Source organism: Chiloscyllium punctatum, chromosome 27, assembly GCF_047496795.1.
Source record: "Chiloscyllium punctatum isolate Juve2018m chromosome 27, sChiPun1.3, whole genome shotgun sequence".
Taxonomy (NCBI): Eukaryota; Metazoa; Chordata; class Chondrichthyes; order Orectolobiformes; family Hemiscylliidae; genus Chiloscyllium; species Chiloscyllium punctatum.
The window spans coordinates 17861010-17884933 of NC_092765.1; the positions used below are offsets into that span (position 1 = coordinate 17861010).

Consider the following 23924-nt stretch of genomic DNA (forward strand, 5'->3'; position numbering starts at 1 on the left):
GTTGAGGGAGCACTGATTCCAGGATAGTATTCCCATTATTGACTTCAAGATTGTGTGTTCAAGTTGCAACTCAGAACGTCCAATGAGCCGAAGTTTGAGTTTAAATCTCTGGGTTGGTACCTAGTGAGGCTTTCGCGTTCAGTGTGGGTGCAGTATCCTTCACTCAGTTCCATCCAGTCACTTGTCCGGGTTGGGGGTTTGGGAGTTACGAAACCACCTGCCACTAAAAGAGAGGCTGATATTAAAGGAGTGAGAATGAGCATCATCTTTGGGAAATAAAAATCCGAGGAAGAAATTGACTGCCTCATGTGACACTTGAAGCATGGAATAAAAGAATCCCACCCACATCATCATGAAGCCATAAGCTCTTATATCCCATCATTGACCACACTAACCTATAATCTTGCTGTCAGTGCTTTATTAACATTGTGGAAGAGGATGAGGCTGAATCTGAAGTGGATTATGTTCCCCATTTCCTAAATCATACTTACACAGTTTGGTAATCATTTTGGTTTTTGTCATCCATTTCAACAAGACTTTTGCATTCGAATGTTATGCTGCCCCTTTAAGACACTCACACCTTGGCAGTGAAATCTCCAGCTCCACATATTTCTATGTGTGTTTCTTCAATCCCATCCCCCTTCCTCTCTATCAATCACTGATGCTTATCATACAACAGCACATCTGCAGTGCTGTCTGCAGGAGGTCAGTCATATTCAGCACAAACTGACCAGCGCCAATCCAGGTCCCATTTAATCTGTACGCATCTGAGACGCTGGACCTGATTGCAGCATCTGTATGGTTTGAAGCCTTTTAATGGTCTCACGCTGCAGAATAGGGGAAACTGGCTTTACATATCCTTCGCCGTTTCATATTGTACGCATATGATCTAATAACTTCAGCACGCTGCCTTCTGACAGCGTAGATTAAGAGAATCACAGACTCTCATATACTCGGTACAGCTTTCTCCACCTCCCCCAGTACCCCTCCCATGTCACACGCACAATTGCAAGGTGCTGGTGTGAAGCTCGCAGTCTTAGTGTCATTCTGAGTGAGTGTGACGATATTACTGACCAGTGCTGACTGCGGACGGCCATATTGATTATTCCTAAGCGTCTCACCTCCAAGTGCCGGGGACACTCAGCTGGGATCGGAGGAATCAGCAGTAAGGAATATCTTCCTGATTTTCTTTTATTTTAGCCTGTTGGTAATTGGAGGTAAAACGGGAGAGTTTTTTTTTGTCAGCGAGAGTGCTGGGAGACCAAACTTGCAAGTCGCCTCTCACTCTCCGTGCCCAAGGCTGTAATCTTTGATCCTCACTTGCAGCAATCCCTTTCCAGCAGTCAATCTTTTATTTATCAATTACGATCAAAGAATTAATGTGAATGAAGGCTTGTTTAGTGATCGATTGTTGTATAGAAGTGCAAGTATTGGACGGTGAATGAAAATTAATTATAGGAGGCAAGTAAATAGTCGACCCTGATGATGTCTTCAGGAAGTAAGCAAGTAAAATGTGGGAATGCATATGGATAAATAAGGCAATCATCCCTTTTTTCAGGTGTCACCAAATTATGTGATTGCAACTGAAGACGCGAAATTAGCAACGTCAAAAACACCTCAAGGTGTTATTTTATAACCAGAAATCTTGGATCTTTTAACAGTAAATGATAACCTATTTATAAATATTGTGGTTTAATAGTGAGGTTAAAGATGAATGAGCAAAGGAAGGTGAGAGTAGCTAAAGGAGGGAGGTGGGTGCAGTTCCTAAAAGCTGACCCTACTCCATGTTTATTGTCCGTCTTCAGCCATTGCAGTGGTCAGTCGGGTCTGATCAGAGGCAACAGTTAATGGGGAGTGATCAGTGGCGAGTGATCAGCTGGGAGCAGTCAAAGGCTTACGTTAGTGTGGATTGGTCAGTTGGGATCGTTCAGCAGTCAGTGAACAATGGGCAGTGACTGTGGTTAGTGAGACATGGTCAGTCATCAGTGGGGAGTGATCAATGGCTACTGGACTGATTTTACAGACAATGGCTGCAGCCGTTGTTAAAGTTACATCCTCAGTGACTGTGACAAAGGTAAACTATTTCTCTTTGTTCTTCACAATCTCTCTGTGGTCTTTGACATGGTTGATCACATGATCATCCTCCATCATGCCTTCTCAGTTGTCCAGCTGGATAGGACTGCACTCACCTGGTTCAATTCCCATCCACCTAATCATAGTCATGGGAATCACTCGCAATAGTTTCGCTTGTTGTTCCTGTGGTATTATCTCTAGCGTTTTTGAAGGGCTTATCCTTGGCTCCCTCCTATTTCTAATCCACAAATCACTCCTCAGTCATGCTATCCAAAATCATGATAGGTTTCACGTATGCATTGGCTGCACGCAGTTCTACCTTGTCACCACCTCCTTCAACTCCTTCTCTGTTCTACATACTGAGATTACTTAATCAGACATCCAGAATTCAACAAATACAAATTTCCTCCAATTTAATGTTGGAAAGACAGGAGCCATTGTTTTTGCTCCCTGCTAAAAGCTACCTACTAACCGAATCCATTCCTTTCCTTGGCAACAGTCTGTTTACAACCTTAGTATCGTATTTGACCCTAAGATGGCTGCTGTCAATGTATTCACACCATCACTAGATCTACCTACTTCCACTTCTGTAATATTGCTCAGTTTCCTCACTTCCTTTGCTTACCTAGTGCTAGAACTCTCATTCATACTATGGTTACCTCTGAACTATTCCATTGCATACCCTACCTGGTCTTCCACATCTGCAAACATGACGTCAACCAAAACCTGCTGCTCACGCAAAATCCCATTCCTCTACTGCACTTTTATGCACATTGACTTCCATTGTCTCCCAGTTAAGGAGAGCCTCCAACTTAAAATTCTTATCCAAGCTTTCAAATTCCCCAGTGGCTTAACTTTCCTCATCTCTATTGTATTTTCCAGCCTCTCAACCCTCCAAGATAGCTATCTAATTCCAGCCTCTCAAGCACCTCCAATTTTAATCACACCATCATTGATGGGCATCCCTCAACCATCTGAGTCTTAAGCTCTAAAAATCATTTCTTCCATCTTTCCACTTCACTACCTCACTTTCCTGCTTTAAGCCATTCCTTAAAGTTTACTTTTTTTAATCAGGTGGAATGCCTGCTTACGAGGCTCGGTTTCATAGGGCGGAATTTTATAGGGATGTGAGCAGTGTAAGCTGTGGTGTGATTGGTGGCAGAATTGGATGAGAGGGCTGTTAAGGCTGGGCTCAACATTGACAGCATTGAGGGAAGAATATCCTCGACCTCATCCTAAGCAATCGGTCAGCTGCAGATGAATCTGTCCATTACAGTGTCGGTAAGAGTGACCATCGCACAGTCCTTGTAGAGATGAAGTCTAGCCTTCACATTGAGAATAACCTCCATCACATTTTGTGGCAGTAATATCATGCTAAATGGGACAGACATCAAACTGATCTCAAGGCTGGGCATCCATGAGGTACTGTGGGCCATGAACAGCAGCAGAATTGTACTCCAGCACAATCTGGAACCTCATGGCCTGGCATATCCTCCACTCAACCATGATCATCAAGCCAGGAGTTTTCAATCCTGGTTCAATGGAGAGTGCAGGAGAGCATGCCTGGAGCAACATTGGGCATACCTAAAATTGAGGTGCCATTCTGCTGAAGCTAAGAACAAGGTTACTTGCAGGCCAAAAAGCATATGCAGCAAGTGACAGGTAAAAGTGAGCAATCCAACAGCTAATAGATCAGATCTGAACTCTGCATTCCTGCCACATCCAGCTGTGAATAATGGTGAACAACTAAACAGCTCACCAGAGGAGGAGCCTCTACAGATATTGCTACCCTCAATTATGGAAGAACACAACTAGTGTCAAAGGGAATTGGGAGAAAACTCTCTGATGGTTGGAGTCATATCTGAGACAGAGGAAGATGGTTGTGGTTTTTGGAGGTCAGTCATCTCAGCTCCAGGGCATCTCTGCGGGGGCTGCCCAGGGTAGTGCACTGGGCCCAACTATCTTCAAATGCTTCATCAATGCCCCTCACTCCATCATGGTCTGGTATTGTGGCCTCCACTGCTGGTCCTTGGAGAGAAGGAAGATCCCACTGGCACCATTCCGTCCAGCAGAATCTCACACAAAGCGGGTGGCTGGTGTGCCCCTGGATGTCATGTCCAGTGCAGATGTCAGGAACCATGCAGGGCAGCTCTAGGTTGACAGTGTTTGTCTGGGTGCACAGCGGGCTTTTAAAAATGGCATGAATACAACAAGTGCCTTTTTTTTGGTGTATATCTGCTGGCTGGTAAGTTGTTCCCAGAGCAGCACGTGCTATTATAGTGATAGAATCGAAGTGGAGTGGGGTAGGTAGTTAATGAGGCAGAAGTGGGTACTGCAGATGCTGGAGAGTAAAGATTAGAGTGGTGCTGGAAAAGCACAGCAGGTCAGGCCGCATCCGAGGAGCAGGAAAATCGACGTTTCGGGCAAAAGCCCTTCATCAGGTAGTTAATGAGTTTGGTAAGATACAGGGAGAAAACCCATTGCGCTTCCCAATGGAAGTTCCTCCAAAAAAGCTGAGACAACTCGCACTTCATTAAAGAATGTAAAATTCAGCCCGCAGTTTGTTTTATGATGCTGCTGTGAAATGCCTTGGAATGTTTTATTACATTAAAGGCACTCTGTAAACATATGTTATTGCTGTTAATAGCATGCAAAAACGAGAAACTTCGTCAGCCATAGAGTGGTGAATCTATGGAATTCATTGCCACAGAAGGCTATGGAGGCCAGGTCATTGAGTACATTTAAGAACAAGATAGATAAGTTCTTGGGGATCAAAGCTTATAGGGAGAAAGCGGGAGAACGGGGTTGAGAAACTCATCAGCCATGATTGAATGGTAGAGCAGAATTGATGGGCTGAATGGCCTCATTTCTGCTCCTATGTCTTATTGTCTAAAAGCTGCAACTTATTGGGGAGAATTGGAAAGTGTTCGCAAATGGGAGACAATCACTTTGAAAGAATAATCTCAAATTTTACAAAGAATGGAAAGGAAATGGAAATCTTTGATGAGATTGTCATAGAGCTAGAGTATTACAAAACATTAAATTCCGTGGCTTTCATTTCAGTTGTGGCCAGAACAGTAAGTCTGAATTAAAATATATCAACTCAGCTCCAAGCTTATCCAGCTCACAGATAAAATCACGTTTCATGTATTGTTTACCATAGCGGGCAATGAGATTACAATCTTGGTATTAGACATCTCTCTTTATTAGCTCAGCACTTGTGACCTCAATGTAGATTTTAACAGTTTTGGAAAGTAGTTGCTTTTTGTGAATTGCATTTCTCCTTCCCAAAAATACAGTTGATCCACATTTCTGCATTCAGTTGGATCAAGGAATCTGATTCAAAAACACAATACACAGTGAGCCAACAGATAGACATTGGTTTCCATTATCTTGTACTAAATACAAATCAAATTAACAAGTTAACAGGGTTCAAATGAGAGTCGAAGTCAATACAGGGAGATAAAATGAATAGGATAGAGACAATGATAAGGTAGAGTGTATGTGGATTTTGGAAGGCCCAATATGAAAAGACTCCCTCATAATTAGAGTCTTACAGCAGAGAAACAGACCATTCAGTCCAACATGTCCATGCTGACCACAGATCGGAAATTAATCTAGTCCCATTTGCCAGCATTTGGCCCATATCCCTCTCAACATTTTCTCTTCATGTACTCATCCAGATGCCTTTAAATGTTTTAATTGTACCTGCCTCCACCACTTCCTCTGACACCTTGTTAAATCCAATAATTGTTGCTTTTTCATTTTCCAGTCATTTGTCTTTGTCTTTCCAATTTGTGCAGAGACCTCTGAATAGATGAAAATAAATAGTTATCTCTGGTCTTCATGTCTCCCCGTCTTCATAGCCTCTTATTTCTTTCTTTATTATGTGCTTAGCTTCCCCAAAAGTACATCAGTAATAGTTACTTTAACCACATATAATGATAGCAAGTTCCACATTCTCGTCATCTTCTGGATGAAATTGCCCTATTGGATTTATTCCATTCTTACATTTATGGCCTTTAGTTCTGATCTTGCCCCCAAGTGCAAACATCTTCTTTACGTTCACCATATCAAAGCCTATCTCTTATCGATCTCTAACTGGTCACCTTTCAGCCTTCTCTTTTCCAAAGAAAAGACCAGTTTTTCTCTTAATTTATATGGAATTATCCACCACAATGGGAGGGACAGCTTTCTCACAAAACTTCATTATTGTAGATTTGAAAAGGCCCCTAGTGATGCCTTGTGAAGATGGCCGAAGATATCCTTTTGTGAGAACACGGATCTCTACTTGATAGAGGAATCTGACCATCTTCTGTTCACATTCAATGGCATCGATGTCACTGGATCCCCTTAGACTTTCATTCCTTCCACCATGAGTGCATTGTGTATCATCTACAAAATACACTCATGCAGGTTCCTTTGACAACATCTTCCAAACTCACAGCCTCTACCACCAAGAGGAGAAGGGCAGCAGATACAGGGAGCACCTCCATTTGCAAGTTCTCCTCCAAGTCACCTTTAGCAGTACTCCTTCATTGTCGCTTGGCCAAAAGCCTCGATCTCCCTTCCAAACAGCTCTGTGGCTGTCCCAACACCTCAAGGATTTCACAAGTCCCAGAAGACAGCCCACTACCAACGTCTCCAGAGTGATTAGGGATGGATAACAAATGCTGGCTTTGCCAGCAACACCCATATAGCAGGATAGAATGAAAAGAATCACAGGACAATACCAAGCTTGAATGGAGTCAATGCCAATATCACAAGAATTAATACAAAACAAACCCAACCACACAGAAACTTGAGTACATATTGTGACCATGACAGAAAAACAACTTGAAAGTGGGATTGGATTCGGTTGCGGTGATCCTGGCTCATTTGGTTGAAGATCTGGCCAGTTCTCACTGTCTGGGTTTGTACAGGACCACTTGGAGAGAGGACTGGATCTGCCATGTATTGATGCAAGTTTTACCAGGAGAGGCTATCATTGAAACATTGGGTGAGTGGTGGAAACAACAATGATGCTTTCCTCAGGGTCTCCGTATACAGTGAGAGCATTTCCTTTACATTGCAGCTCACTGAAGATCATCTAGAACTTTCTATTATCTAGTGGTGAGATATTTCAACAGAGGTAGCTCTATGCAACACCTCCAACAATCATATTGCCTCACTGACACAACCTTGATTCAATCCCAAGACCATTAGTTCACCAATCCAAACTAGGTGCAAGGAGGAGATTGGCAACATCAGTCGCCCACAAGCAGGGAGGAACACCCAGCTTTCTCCTTTTCCACTGGTGTGTAAGCCTCAGGAAAGACTGCGATGTTTGGATGTTGGGTAAGAGACCAAAATGACCCTTTCTCACCCCCACCCTGACTGAATGACCAAGCTCAGGGTGACTGGATGTTATGATGAGGTGCATTAGGCTTGACACAGCCCTGTGAGTTGTCATCCAGCCTCTGAGAGATGAGAGAAATGATCAGATTTTACCAAAAAGCAGGTTTACAGAGAGTGTTGAGTTAATTTACCAGAATGGTACCAGGGATGTAAAGAGACTGGGGAAGCTGAGATTGTTCTTCTTTGAGCACTGAAGGTAAAAAGGTAATTAAATTGAGGCAATCACTATAATAAAACACATAGCAAGAATCTGTTTCCATTGACAGGGAAGCTGGTAATTAGAGGATTTAAAATTTAATATGTTGCTGAAAGACTGGGGCAGTGGAGAAAGCTTGTTTTAAGTGGGGAGTTGTTAGCTGAAATGGTCTTAAAGGGTTGTGGAAGCAAATTGAACAGTAAATTTTTAAATGAGATAAGTATATTAAAAAGGGAAACAGCAGAGTGTAGGACTAATGCAAACACTTTCAAAGTGCTGGTTCAAACAGATCACAATGGGCTGAATAGTCTTCTTTTGTCCTGTAAGATTCTATGATATTTCCAGTATTTCCTGATTATGAGCCAATATTATTCCTTATTTTACCCGGTGTACCTCAGTAACTCTCTGATACCAGATTCCACTCTGGACCTCAGTCCTTTCTGCCTGAGTGAGTGTGTTACTGATGCAGGCATTATAAATCCCAGAAGGTCAAAGTTCACCCCTCACCCTGCCTCTGTAAACAGTGCAGTGGGATTTGTGGGATCATCAGTTCAAAGGTTAGAGGTGAGGGAGGTCAGAAAGCCCATTTTGTCAGGACTGCTGGTTTCTCAGTTCTCCCCAGGCGAATGAAATCTTTAAAGATTCAGCTGCCTGTGCCCGGTCATTGCTCGTGACTGCTGCGTGATGAATGTGTTGATTGAAAGGGCTCAGGACGGACTGGCTGGTGTCTTTAACCTCATTTCCATTTATATCCCTTGCTTTGGCCTGCCTTGCAGTAATGTCCTGCACCCACGTACTGTTTAATACTTCCTCTCCCTCAATGAGCTTCTGCAGAACTCACCCCATTAACACTGTCTTCAGTCCTCTCTAGGATCAGTCCTGTGCGATGGGGGTGGAGGAGGGTGGGGGAAGGGAAGGAGAGGAGGGAAGTGGCAGTGGGAAAGAAGGGAGGAATAAACAGCTTAGGAGAACGATGGACGATGTTCTGGGGGGAATCATAGAGAAAATGGAGGTCGAAGTGAGAAAGGTAGGTGCTACATGAAGGTGGAGTTGGGGAAAGAAGCTAGTTGGGGGAAGGGTGAACAAATTAAAGTATGCATGGATTTGTGTGAGAGCCCTAAGGGAATTGTGTGTGCACTGGGAATGTTACTTAGCCCTGTGAGTGCATATATGTCGACGTGTTGGTTCAGGTCTCTCTGTGGTATATGTGCAGTATGTGTAGGTATTGTACATATCTGGTTTATATGTTATATACAATATGTGGGTGTGGTATATTATGTTGCTAAGGTGGTGCTATATCAGCATGTCTGAGAAAACCATCAGTGTTCTTAACCAGAATAATTTCACATAGCTCCAGATTTCTACCACTAGGTGTAGCTAATGACTTCTAAATTGACCTATGCTGAACTTGGGGAAGTTCATACCGATCTTTATCAAGGTGCCCACTCCACAAACTGTCTGGCCATGGCATGACCAAGGGAATTGTTTCCCACCCACAAAACCTTCCTAAATACCTTTGGCAGGCACCTTTGGAGAGTTTCCTGATCAGCCAGAACCAGCTGCGGTTTCCCCTTGTTAAAAAAAGACTTCACAGGCAGGTTTTCACCATGGGCTGTACTCAGTAGCCAATCTCCTCCTCAAATTCAAGGGGCTGGTAGAAGAAGAACCCATCACTTCAGGGGTGAAGATGATGCCATGGCACTAACCTGAAGAAAAACAAGAGGATTTCCCTTGTACTCTGGCCAATGGTAAACTCTGAAGCATATCACTAAAACACATTATCTAATCATGATGATATATCTGTTTGGGAGCTTTCTGTGTGTGAATTGACTGCCACGTTCCTAGAGTGATTACATTTCAAAAGTATCTCATTGTCCAGCATGGGCAGAGATAACTCACTCTCCAACACTAGCAGGGATATCTCACTGTCCAGCACCAGCAGAGATATCTCACTATCCAGCACGGGCAGACATCTCTCTGTGTAGCACTGGCAGAGATATCTCTCTCTGGATTAGTAGTGCTGGAAGAGCACAGCAGTTCAGGCAGCATCCAAGGAGCTTCAAAATCGACATTTCGGGCAAAAGCCCTTCATCAGGAATAAAGGCAGTGAGCCTGAAGCGTGGAGAGATAAGCTAGAGGAGGGTGGGGGTGGGGAGAAAGTAGCATGGAGTACAATGTGAATGGGGGAGGGGATGAAGGTGATAGGTCAGGGAGGAGAGGGTGGAGTGGATAGGTGGAAAAGGAGATATGCAGGTAGGACAAATCCGGACAAGTCATGGGGACAGTTACTGAACTGGAAGTTTAGGACTAGGGTGAGGTGGGGGAAGGGGAAATGAGGAAACTGTTGAAGTCCACATTGATGCCCTGGGGTTGAAGTGTTCCGAGGCGGAAGATGAGGCGTTCTTCCTCCAGGCGTCTGGTGGTGAGGGAGCAGCGGTGAAGGAGTCCCAGGACCTCCATGTCCTCGGCAGAGTGGGACGGGGAGTTGAAATGTTGGGCCACGGGGCGGTGTGGTTGATTGGTGCGGGTGTCCCGGAGATGTTCCCTAAAACGCTCTGCTAGGAGGTGCCCAGTCTCCCCAATGTAGAGGAGACCGCATCGGGAGCAATGGATACAATAAATGATATTAGTAGATGTGCAAGTAAAACTTTGATGGATGTGGAAGGCTCCTTTAGGGCCTTGGATAGAGGTGAGGGAGGAGGTATGGGCACAGGTTTTACAGTTCCTGCGGTGGCAGGGGAAAGTGCCAGGATGGGTGGGTGGGTTGTAGGGGGGTGTGGACCTGACCAGGTAGTCATGGAGGGAACGGTCTTTGCGGAAGGCGGAAAGGGGTGGGGAGGGAAATAGATCTCTGGTGGTGGGGTCTGTTTGGAAGTGGCGGAAATGTCGGCGGATGATTTGGTTTATGCGAAGGTTTGTAGGGTGGAAAGTGAACACCAGGGGTGTTCTGTCCTTGTTACGGTTGGAGGGGTGGGGTCTGAGGGCGGAGGTGCGGGATGTAGATGAGATGCGTTGGAGGGCATCTTTAACCACGTGGGAAGGGAAATTACGGTCTCTAAAGAAGGAGGCCAACTGATGTGTTCTGTGGTGGAACTGGTCCTCCTGGGAGCAGATCCGGCGGAGGCGGAGGAATTGGGAATACGGGATGGCATTTTTGCAAGAGATAGGGTGTGAAGAGGTGTAATCCAGGTAGCTGTGGGAGTCGGTGGGTTTGTACAAAATGTCAGTGTCAAGTCGGTCGTCATTAATGGAGATGGTGAGGTCCAGGAAGGAGAGGGAGGTGTCAGAGATGGTCCACATAAATTTAAGGTCAGGGTGGAATGTGTTGATGAAGTTGATGAATTGCTCAACCTCCTCGCAGGAGCACGAGGTGGCGCCAATGCAGTCATCAATGTAGCGGAGGAAGAGGTGGGGAGTGGTGCCGGTGTAATTACGGAAGATCAACTGCTCTACGTAGCCAACAAAGAGACAGGCATAGCTGGGGCCCATGGCTACCCCTTTGGTCTGGAGGAAGTGGGAGGATTCAAAGGAGAAATTGTTAAGGGTGAGGACCAGTTTGGCCAAATGAATGAGAGTGTCGGTGGAAGGGTACTGTTGGGGACGTCTGGAGAGGAAAAAAAATGGAGGGCTTGGAGGCCCTGGTCATGGTGGATGGAGGTGTAGAGGGATTGGATATCCATGGTGAAGATGAGGCGTTGGGGACCGGGGAAACTGAAGTCTTGGAGGAGGTGGAGGGCGTGGGTGGTGTCTCGAACGTATATGGGGAGTTCCTGGACTAGGGGGAATAGGACAGTGTTGAGGTAGGTAGAGATGAGTTCAGTGGGGCAGGAGCATGCTGAGACAATGGGTCGGCCAGGGTGGTCAGGCTTGTGGATCTTGGGAAGGAGGTAGAACCGGGCAGTGCGGGGTTCCCGGACTATGAGGTTGGAAGCTGTGGATGGGAGATCTCCTGAGGTGATGAGGTTCTGTATGGTCTGGGAGATGATGGTTTGGTGATGGGGGGGTGGGGTCATGGTCAAGGGGGCACCAGAGATATCTCTCTGTCCAGCACTGGCAGAGTATCTCACTGTCCAACACTGGCAGGGATATCTCACTGCCCAGTACCAGCAGAGATATCTCACTGTCCAACACTGGCAGGAATATCTCACTGTCCAGCATTGGCAGAGACATCTCTCTGTGCAAGACTGACAGAGATATCTTTCTGTCCAACACTGGCAGAGATATCTTACTGTCTAGCACTGGCAGAGATACCTCTCTGCGCAGCACTGGCAGAGATATCTCTCTGTGCAGCACTGGCAGAGATATCTCACTGTCCAGCACCAGCAGTGGTATCTCACTATTTGTCACTGGAAGAGATACATCACACCGTTCAGTTCTGAAACACTCACTGTAAAATATGAAAGAGGTTTCCACTGCTCAATGCAAGCTGAAGAAACAGTGCCTCATTTTTGACGAAGGTACTTTCTAACTTTTAGGACTCAATGTTGTATTCAACAATTTCAAACCATGAACTCTGTCCTCCATTTGCTTACCCCACTCCAACGCACGCCACAGCTTGTTTGCATAGGTTTGCTCCCAACAGAGATGACCTATTCTTAACTGTTAATCCCAAACATTAACACCTACTTTTCATCTATATATCTTCTCTACTACCAATAGTCTTTGATTCTAGCACACCTTTCCTATCTGTTCCACCTTTTTCTCCTCCCTTTCTCAAAAGTATAAAACCCATCAATTTCCCAGCCCTCTCAATTTCGACAAAGAATTGTATCAGCTTTGACATGTTACCTCTGCTTCCCTCTTCACAGATGCTGTCAGACTTGTTGAGTTTCTCCAGCACTTATTCTTTGGTACAGCAGGCAATCTTCTAAAGTTGATATCCTAACATCTGGTTCCGAGCATAATTACCCACTATCCAGGAAAGAAAGAGACTATTCCCTCCCGTGGCACGGTGGCTCAGTGGCTAGCACTGCTGCCTCACAGCACCAGGATCCCAGGTTCGATACCAGCCTCGGGTGACTATCTGTGTGGAGTTTGTACATTTTCCCCGTGTCTGCGTGAGCTAAATTGCTCATAGTGCTAGGTACATTAGTCAGAGAGAAATGGGTCTGGGTGGGTTACTCTTCGGAGGGTCGGTGTGACTGGTTGGGCCAAAGGGCCTGTTTCCACACTGTAGGGAATCTAATCTAATCGAAACAATGGAGATAATACAGTATCTGATTATCCAAAATTGATGTGATATTACTCTTTCTGATTTCTTCAGCACGGATCTGTCTGTTGAGAAATTAGAAAGCTGTAATAGTGGATTGCGCCTGACCATGTGTACAATGAGATGAGCTGTTTCCTGTAGAGGTCAGCTGTCACATTACTATTCTTTTCACCAGCAGGATACTCCACACCTTTTGGGCAGGATAAAGAGTTTGGCTTTGTTGTAGGTCAGCAATATGCTTCCTACCACTTCCCATCAGATAGAGTAGGGCAGGTCATGATCATAAGTCAAAAGCTGCATTACAATTGGTGGTGAATTTCTTGCCCACTTTAACACTCAGAAACAGTGACTTCAGTAAATAAAAACATTTAGGTCATGTTTAACAACTAAAGGAACTAAGTTTTCCACAGAATGTTCACTTGATGATATTTGGAAATGTTATCTCATTATGTCATTCATCTTCTCAAAGAAGAACACATCAAACCCAACTACTGCATTTTGGGAAAGCAAATCTTAGCAGGACTTATACACTTAATGGTAAGGCCCTAGGGAGTGTTGCTGAACAAAGAGACCTTGGATGCAGGTTCATAGCTCCTTGAAAGTGGAGTCGTAGGTAGATAGGATAGTGAAGAAGGCATTTGGTATGCTTTCCTTTATTGGTCAGAGTATTGAGGTACAGGAGTTGGGAGGTCATGTTGCGGCTGTACAGGACATTGGTTAGACCACTGTTGGAATATTGCATGCAATTCTGGTCTCCTTCCTATCGGAAAGATGTTGTGAAACTTGAAAGGGTTCAGAAAAGATTTACAAGGATGTTGCCAGGGTTGGAGGATCTGAGCTACAGGGAGAGGCTGAATAGGCTGGGGCTGTTTTCCCTGGAGCGTCGGAGGCTGAGGGGTGACCTTATAGAGGTTTACAAAATTATGAAAGGCATAGATAGGATAAATAGACAAAGTCTTTTCCCTGAGGTCGGGGAGTCCAGAACGAGAGGGCATAGGTTTAGGGTGAGAGGGGAAAGATATAAAAGAGACCTAAGGGGCAACTTTTTCACACAGATGGTGGTATGTGTATGGAATGAGGTGCCAGAGGATGTGGTGGAGGCTGGTACAATTGCAACATTTAAGAGGCATCTGGATGGGTATATGAATAGGAAGGGTTTGGAGGGATATGCGCCAGGTGCTGGCAGGTGGGACTAGATTGGGTTGGGCTATCTGGTCGGCATGGACAGGTTGGACCGAAGGGTCTGTTTCCATGCTGTCCATCTCTATGACTCTATGACTCTAAATCTCCATAGCAATGATTGATGTTAGTTCAGGTACAAAGGTCGAAATTGCTAGAAAATCTTAGCTGCTCTGGCAGCATCTATGGTGAGAAATCAGATATCATGCTTCAGGTCGAGTTCTGAGGAAGGGTCACTTGACCCAAAATATTAACTCTGATTTGTCTCCACAGATGCTGCCAGATCTGCTGAGTTTTTCTAGCAATTTTTATTTTAGTCTCTGATTTATAGCATCTGCAGTACCTTTGGTTTTTATTTGATATTAGTTCAGTTACTAGTCCATCCTTCACTATAGAATCATTGAAATCTAGAGCACAGAAAAACCCAGTTCCAACCAACTTGTCTCTGCCAGTTTTATTTGGAAAAACAACATTGAATGAGTCCCATTCCACTGTTCTTTCCCCAGTTTCTTCTCACAGAAGGGAGTAAATCTGTGGAATTATTTACCGAGAGGACTTGAGAGGCTGCGTCATTATGTATATGCAGTGCTGAGATGAACATATTTTTAATTATTAAGGAAATCAAGTGTCATGGGGAAAAGGCAGGACAATACAGTCGAGGTTTATCAGATCAACCATTATCCCCCTTGAACACTTGGGCAAACTCAATGGGCTGAGTGCCCTATTTCTGCTCCTATATCATATGGTCTTATAGTATCACAGACTATCTCAGCATCTTTAAACAGCCAGGAGGCCAACGCCTATTAGATCACAGGCTCTTTCTATTAATTTCCTCACTGTGGAAGCTAGTTTCCCTCGAATCAATGTCCAGAGCAATCAAACAGCAAAACAAAATAGGATTTTAAAAAGAAAAGATTTTAGTGATTTAGCACTGACAATTCATCTCAAAAAGAGTTCAAACCTTTCTAATTTCTCTATTTTCTTCATACCACTATACTTTAAACTGGTTTTAAATGTTTTTTGAACTGGAAATGTGTCAACAGCCCACCAGAGGTCAGTTTTAGCACCACTGCTTGTCTCAATTATGAAGAAATGATGTGTGTTTGGGTCAACACAAAATTTGGTGAAGCGATTAATTTTAACGGTGACTGTAAGTTAGTTCAAAAGGACATAGACAGGTTAGGATAACAAGCAGATTAATGCTGAATGAATTACAATGAAGAGAAGTATGAGGTGATAAATTCTGGAAGAGAAGAAATGTAAGTAAATATGAAACTTCTTTTCTCCGTCTGTTCAGCTTTAGAGAAAGAAGTCACAGGTATTTAGAAATCAGAGGACAATTTAATGCAACTGTCGTAAAAGTCATTTTTTATAAATGGTGTTTAGAACTCAAGAGTAAAGAGGGATCTAGCTACCAATCATTGATTGATTGATTAACTGCAGTTCAAATATTGTGTTCAGAAGCAAGTGGAACAGCAATAAGAGGTTTGAGCTATGAGGAGAGGCTAGACAAATTGCCTGTTTCATTAGAGTGAAGAAAGTTAAGAAGAAATTTATTGGAGATATTCAAAAGTATGAGAAATTTATATGGTAAATGTATTTGTTATTTATTCTGGTTGATGAGTCAGCAAATGGAGGAAATGAATTAAATTCACCACAAAAAGATCAAGCAGAGAGATCCACCGGATTGTTCCAACATAAAGTACATGAGCAGAAACAGCCATGGAAACAGAATCATATATAGCTTTTAAAAGGAAAGTGGAATAACAAATACTTACACATTTGTATAGCACCTTTAATGTGATAAAGCATACTAAGGTGCTTCACGGGAGCATTCCTTCTTCGATCATGCAATGTGAGTGCCACTGGCTAGGCCAGCATTTATTGCCATTCCTAATTGCTCGGAGAATACTTAAGAGTCAACCACACACTGCTGTGGTCTGGAGTCACATGTAGGTCAGATTGGGTTATGAAAGCAAATCTCCTTCCCCAAAGGACATCAGTGAACCAGATGGATTCTTACAACAATTGAAATGGTGACAGGGTCACCATCAGGCTAACTTTTTATTCCAGATCTCTGTTGAATTGAGGTTTTACCATCTGCCACTGTGGGACTTGAATCCATGTCCTCAGAACATTAATCTTGAGTTCTGAGTTAGTGGTCCAGTGACCATTTCCCTTAAATTATACAAAATATGACAATTAGACAAATAAGGAGATAAAGGTGAGGTGACCAAAAGCTTGGTGAACGAGATAAATCTTAAGCAATATCTTAAAGGAGAAAAGTGAGGTAGAGAAGCAGAAAGAGATAGGGAACAACCCAGAGCTTAGGGGGTCAGGGAGTTGAAGGCACAGCATCAATGCTGGAACAATTAAAATCAGGAAGCTCAAGAACTGTGCTCAAGAGCACAGGTATCTTGGTGTGTTGTGGGAATGGAGAAGATCACACAGAGAGGGAGGGAGGGCTGAAGTCATGGAAGGGTTTGAAGACAAAATGTGAGCATATTAAAATCAAAATTTTGCCTGACTGGGTGCCAATGGAGGTCATGGAGAATAGATGTGAAAGGGGAATGAGACTTGCTGCAGCTAAAGACATATGCAGCAGTGGTGATCTCCCCTAAAGGAGGTCTGAATGTCATCAGCCAGAATGTGTTGGAATAGTTAATTGTAGAAGCAACATAGGCATTAATGAGAGTAAATATTTGAAATAAAATAATAAACATGTATTGGGCAGGGGAATGGGATTGAGTAAATAGCATTTTCAGAGACTCGGCACCTAGGCAATGGAATGATTTGACTCCTGCTGTGCTGTCAGGTTGTAAGATTTTTTAAATGATTCAGTTAAATCTCTGATCCATATTTTCCTTTATGCCCCAGTTTGACAATTCAACCATTTTACATTAAGTTACCCTGTAGACTGTGAGCAACATTACCATGTCTGTCCCAGTTAAGGTTGTTCTCACTCATATAGATCTACATACAACAGAAAATTGATTGAAGCTACCCTGTTAGGCTAAATTGGTGCTTTGTTATAATCTCCTTAACACAATTCACCCCAGTCTGTCCTCAAACAACTCCACATCTACGTTCAATTCATTTCAGTTTAGAAACTTGGATCAGATTCCTGTTCCCTGTGGTATTATTTCCAGTATGTTAGTTTTTCTTCTTTTTGTTGTATTCCTGTGTGGGCTACTAATTTAAGGCCCATCCTAGAAGCCTTGTCTGAAACTCAATGAGGGAACAAAGACTTGCATTTGTATGGGAGTTATCACAAACTCTTAATGTCCCAAAGCACTTTACAGTCAATAAAGTTACTTTCTTTTGAAATATAATCAGTTATGATATAGGAAATGTGGTTGCCAATTTGCCCACAGATATCAATGTAAAAAAAACTAGGGATGAGTGAAAACAACATGAGAGGTGATTAGATTTTTTTTAAGATTAGATTCCCCAATGTGGAAATAGGCCCTTTGGCCCAACCAGTCCACACTGACCCTCTGAAGATTAACCCACCCAGACCCATTTCCCTCTGACTAATACACCTAACACTAGGGGCAACTTAGCATGGCCAATTCACCTGACCTGAACATCTTTGGATTGTAGGAGGAAACCAGAGCACCCGGAGGAAACCCACGCAGACATGGGGGAGAATGTGCAAACTCCACGTTTACATTATGTTTGAAAGTGAAGTAGTTAATTCTGAAGCGAAGGTGTTAAACTCAATTAAGGGAAATTATGAAGGCACAAGGCACAAATAATCTTTAAAGAACTACAGATGGCTTGCAGCAGCTATACATTCCCTCAAGGTGCATAAGGTCAAAAAAAGGTGAATCAATTGTGGCCAGTAAAGGAAGTTTGGATTGTATCAGATTAAAAGAAAAGGCCTATAAAGTTGCCAGCATAGCAGTAGTTCTAAGGACTGGGTGATTGATACAATATAACAAAGGAAGATCAAGAAACTGATAAGGAAAGGAAGAATAGAATATGAATTCCATTGAGCAAAAGGCATAAAAACAGACAGTAAAGCTTCTACAAGTACGTAAATAGAAAATGTTTGGTGAAGTCTCCAATAGAAGCAGAATCAGAAGAATTTATATTGGAGAATAGAAAGGCAGAAAAGCTGAATCATCACTTTATTTCTATTTTCACTGAGGAAGATACATAAATGTCTCAGATGTAGAGATTCAAGTGGTTCAGGAGAATGGCTGAAAGTCCCAACCCTCGGACTCAGCACCGCCTTCTTGACCTGCAATCTTCTTCCTGACCTCTCCGCCCCACCCCCTCTCCGGCCTATCACCCTCACCTTAACCTCCTTCCACCTATCGCATTCCCAACGCCCCTCCCCCAAGTCCCTCCTCCCTACCTTTTATCTTAGCCTGCTGGACACGTCTTCCTCATTCCTGAAGAAGGGCTTATGCCCGAAATGTCGATTCTCCTGCTCCTTGGATGCTGCCAGACCTGCTGCGCTTTTCCAGCAACACATTTTTCAGCTCTGAAAGGAAATTAGCACAAGTAAGAAGACTGTATTGGAAGATTAATAGGGCTGAAGGTTGATTAATTTCCATGATATGATGGTCTTCATCCCAGCGTGTTGAAGGAATTGGCTATAGAGGTCATCGATGTGTCACGTTCCAAGAAGGACCAGGCCAAAGTGTTAAACAATGGGAGGAACTTTATTAAGGCATTCACTCTGCAGGCAGCAAGGTTGGACTAAGCTGTTTCCTGCCCAAATGGCTAATGATGCCATTATTATGTCTCATGATCTGACTCTTAAAGTGACAGTCCACAATACTTACACAAATACACAACACATTGAATTGATGCTTATCTTTCAAAGGTTTGGATTCTGAAATGATTCCTGTGGATTGGAAGCTGGCAAAGTCACCCCATTGTTTACGAAGCCAGTGAGAGAGTAAAGATGAAACAACAGACATGATATCTATACATCAATAGGAGCAAAAAATGCTCACATCTGTCATAAAGGATGGGATAAATAGCTGGTTGGTAATGATCTGATTGGTGAAAGTCAATATGTATTGGTGAATTAGAAATCATGTTTGAGAAACTTGGAGTTCTTTGAAGATGTTGCCAACAACATTGGTAAAGAAGTTCACCAGATGTTCCCAGAATGATGGGACTGTCCCCTGCAGTGAGAATGGGACTACTGGGCCTTTATTCTTTAGAATCTTGAAGAGATCTAATTAAAATCAACAAAATAAAGGAATAGTCAAGATAGATATAAGTAAGGTGTGTCCCCTGGTTGGAGAGTTGAAAACCAGGGGGCATATTTTTTAAAAATGCCATTTAGGTCTGTGATGAGGAGAAATTATTTTACTTAGAGGATTGTGAAACTTTGGAACGCCTTACCACAAAAAACTACGGGAGTTCAGCCTTTGAATATGTTTAAGGTAGAAATTGCTAGTTTTCTGATAACTAGGGTCAGAAAGAGTATGGGACGAGGTGAGTAAAAATCATTGAAATGTTTAATCAACCATGGCCATATTGAATGGTGGGGAAGGTTTGATCCACTGAATGTCTTATTCCTGTTCCCATGATCTGAGATCATTTTCTTTCGAATGATGTTTCAAGGATAAACACTGCACAGGAAATTGGAAAGAATTTATAAAAATAAGTTGAGACACACACTTTTTGGGTCAGAAGACCTAACTGTCCTGAACATATATTTTATATATAAAATTCCCAAAATGAAGCAATAGTTTATGAGCAGAAATATAGTTCTTTTTGTTCAAAATAGCACTTTACAATGTTTCATCTACCTGATGAAGGCTGAGCTTAGTTTTAACATTTCATTCATAGGTCAGCACTTCTAATTGTGAAGCACTCCCCCAGTACTACACTGGGATTGTCAACGTGGGTAATGTGTCTCATGAGCACATAACTCTCTGATTGATAGGGGACAGTGCTATTCACTGAACCATGGCTCACTTCCTTAATTGTCGGTAAGAATACAGACTAGAAGCAGGACAGCATCGGAATTAAGATGATCGGCAGCAATTATGTGAAATAGGATGCAGCTCATTTTATACCAGAAAGAATATGGAAAGGAAAACCAGTTATAGCTGTACCACAGGCTGACTATTTGCTGGGGGTCTATTTAAACCTATTGGTGACACACCCAAATTCTGCCTTACAATTCTGAGCATGACCTCACCAATGTCCTATTAAATGTGGTTATCAGGCCCTCTTGCATTTTACTCACTACCAAAGTGTGCAGCTCAGTCAGACACTTTATGGTGACTTGCAGAAATGCTCCAAGCACTTAGAAGCAGCCACCAACAATAGTTTCATTCTCAATGCTCTGAAATCTTTGAATTAGATTCAAAGGAAAGGAATGACATTCATGAATCAATTAAACTTTTGGGAGGCTATAGAGATAACCAGTTGGTCAGACACCACAGAACTTTTAACATTGACAAACTGTCTTGACTAAAATGTTTAACATGAGAGTTTGGGATTGAAAGGTAAAAACAATGACTGCAGATGCTGGAAACCAGATTCTGGATTAGTGGTGCTGGAAGAGCACAGCAGTTCAGGCAGTATCCAAGGAGCTTCGAAATTGACGTTTCGGGCAAAAGCCCTTCATCAGGAATAAAGGCAGTGAGCCTGAAGCGTGGAGAGATAAGCTAGAGGAGGGTGGGGGTGGGGAGAAAGTAGCATAGAGTACAATGGGTGAGTGGGGGAGGGGATGAAGGTGATAGGTCAAGGAGGAGAGGGTGGAGTGGATAGGTGGAAAAGAAGATAGGCAGGTAGGACAAGTCCAGACAAGTTATGGGGACAGTTACTGAGCTGGAAGTTTAGAACTAGGGTGAGGTGGGGGAAGGGGAAATGAGGAAACTGTTGAAGTCCACATTGATGCCCTGGGGTTGAAGTGTTCCGAGGCGGAAGATGAAGCATTCTTCCTCCAGGCGTCTGGTGGTGAGGGAGCGGTGGTGAAGGAGGCCCAGGACCTCCATGTCCTCGGCAGAATGGGAGGGGGAGTTGAAATGTTGGGCCACGGGGCAGTGTGGTTGATTGGTGCGGGTGTCCCGGAGATGTTCCCTAAAGCGCTCTGCTAGGAGGCGCCCAGTCTCCCCAATGTAGAGGAGACCGCATCGGGAGCAACGGATACAATAAATGATATTAGTGGATGTGCAAGTAAAACTTTGATGGATGTGGAAGGCTCCTTTAGGGCCTTGGATAGAGGTGAGGGAGGAGGTGTGGGCGCAGGTTTTACAGTTCCTGCAGTGGCAGGGGAAAGTGCCAGGATGGGAGGGTGGGTTGTAGGGGGGGCGTGGACCTGACCAGGTAGTCGCGGAGGGAACGGTCTTTGCGGAAGGCGGAAAGGGGTGGGGAGGGAAATATATCCCTGGTGGTGGGGTCTGTTTGGAGGTGGCGGAAATGTCAGCGGATGATTTGGTTGGGATTGATGTCTAGCCTCCTGACTGGAATGGAGCCGAAAGTTTAGGAGAAGATAGATGAAGTTTTTACTAACAGAATTTGTAGTTAAATCCTAAATAAGATTTCTTGTTACAAACTACTTATTGCAAAAATGAGCCATATGATCCAATTCATATTTACATTTTGCATGAACTACTATCCACCATTTTTCATTTCATATCATCAACTTCTCTGAATCTGCAGATTATGACTTTTTTCAGTTAATATTTTTATTCACATTTTCATGTGATAATATCAATCAGACTGTCCTAACAAACAGGGAGCATCACCTGTGGAGAGGGCACAGATAGTGCTGACGTGGAGAGAGCTGATCTCCTGTCTCATCATGTCACAGGAATCTTCATATTCCAGTATTGTGTGGTGGCAACAATAGTCTAGTTCAGACGCTTGAGGTATCTTTTACCAGTCTCTTCTATTAAAGCAGATTTAGGGGACCCAAAGGACAAAGCAAAGTCTTTCCTCTAACTCTCAGGACCGAGGTTACAGCATATTTTAATGTCAAGGTACAATTGATTACATTGTTCACAAGATCCACCAATTACACAAGAGCTTAAATCCAAGTTTATACAACCCTGTCCTGTTTTGGTCAGGGTCCACCTATAGCCAATGCGTGCCCAGAATACAAAATCTTTTCCCTGGGGTCGGGGAGTCCAGAACTAGAGGGCATATGTTTAGGATGAGAGGGGAAAGATATTAAAGAGTCCTAAGGGGCAACTTTTTCACACTGAAGATAGTGCGTGCATGGAATGAGCTGCCAGAAGAAGTGGTGGAGGCTGGTACAATTGCAACATTTAAAAAGCATCTGGATGGGTTTATGAATAGGAAGGGTTTGGAGGGATATGGGCCAAGTGCTGGCAAATGGGACTAGATTAGATTGAGATATCTGGTCGGCATGGATGAGTTGGACAAAAGGGTCTGTTTCCATGCTGTACAGCTCTATGACTCTGTGACTCTATATATTTGTGCTAAATTAATCCTTTTGTCAGTGACCTCAGTCCACACATTAAAGGTGCAGTATTCTATAATTATGTTTGACAAAAATATATTTCTTTGTACGGAATGAACAATTCTCATTACTGTCTGCCATTCTTGTTACAGCTAATCCCTGTTAAACAATGTAAAGGGACAATTTGGAAAGTTTTCTATTGGGTTTCATACCCAACTGAGCAATGATAATGCGTAATCGTGTCAGAAATATTTGGCAGTCTGTTGCAGGGATGCCATATTACAATTTCACCAAATACATTCTCACACACACTCAATACCTGTATATGGTCAGATTCAACTGCACTAGCATATTCACACACAATCACTACTTCTTCTCAACTGAGGCAGGCTAGATAATCACAAGCATTATTATTGTTCAGTCCCACACCAGGTACATCCAGGGAGCTACCATTGACCAGAAACTTAGCTGTACCATCACATTTACTGCGTTACAAGAGGAGTCAGAGGCTGGGTATTCTGTCTCCCCGATGCCTGTTTACCATCTACAAGACACAAGAGATGGATAATTCTCTACTTGCCTGGGTGACTAAAGCTCCAATGACACTCAAGAAATGTGACACCATTCTAGACAAAGCAGCTTGCTTGATCAGCAGCCCATTCACAATTTTCAACATCCACCCCCTCCACCAGTGATGCACAGTCACAGTAGTGCTTGCCATCCAATGCAGTAATTCAAAGTTACCTTTGACAGCATCTTCCAAACCTATGACTCCAACTACATGGAAGGATGAGGGCAACAGATAAATGGGAAAATCATCATCTGCGTGTTCCCTTCCGAGCCACATACCAACCTGTCTTGAAAATATATCACTGTTCCTTCAGTGTCACTGGATCAATATCCTGAAACTCCATCCCTAATGCTACTGTGGGTGCCCCATACCACAAGGACTGCAGCACTGCAAGCAAGCAGCATAACATCACCTGCTCCAGGGCAGTTAGGGATGGGTACCAAACGGGTCTTACCAGTAGTGCTGTTGTCTCTTGAAAAATTAAATTATAACAGCTCTGAGTCTGTATTCCTCACTTAGGTACCAGGCAGTAGTTAAACCTAATCTTGAAGGAACAAAGGTTGAAATATCTCCTTTCTTAAAAATAATGTTTTTCTTGTTACTGGAAAGGAAAGAAGTCATTGTATTCACAGTAACTAATCAAAATCATTTCCATTTGTTATAGTGATGTTTACATTACTAAACCTGTTCTTGTACACAGATTATTGGTCAGTTAGCTCACTGAAATCAACAAGTAGGTCACTTATGTAATGAGGCTTCTTATTTACAACAGACTCAAGTTCATCTTTGACACATCTCTGACGATGTTAAACAGGTGCGGGTCTCACATTCTGTCTTTTACCTTGAGCTAAAAACACAAACCTGTTTACAAGCTATTTCTTCCCTTTCCTTACAC

General features: G+C 43.3%; 1 protein-coding gene across 1 annotated transcript in view; it reads left to right on the plus strand.

Moving 5' to 3' along the window:
* The first annotated feature begins 907 nt into the window (after window positions 1–907).
* Window positions 908–23924, plus strand: part of LOC140453496 (protein lin-28 homolog A-like) — a 137766-nt gene continuing 114749 nt past the window's right edge. Inside the window, exon 1 of the mRNA XM_072548227.1 lies at window positions 908–1165. The gene's annotated coding sequence lies outside the window, so the exon portion shown is untranslated. The remainder of the gene's footprint in view (window positions 1166–23924) is intronic.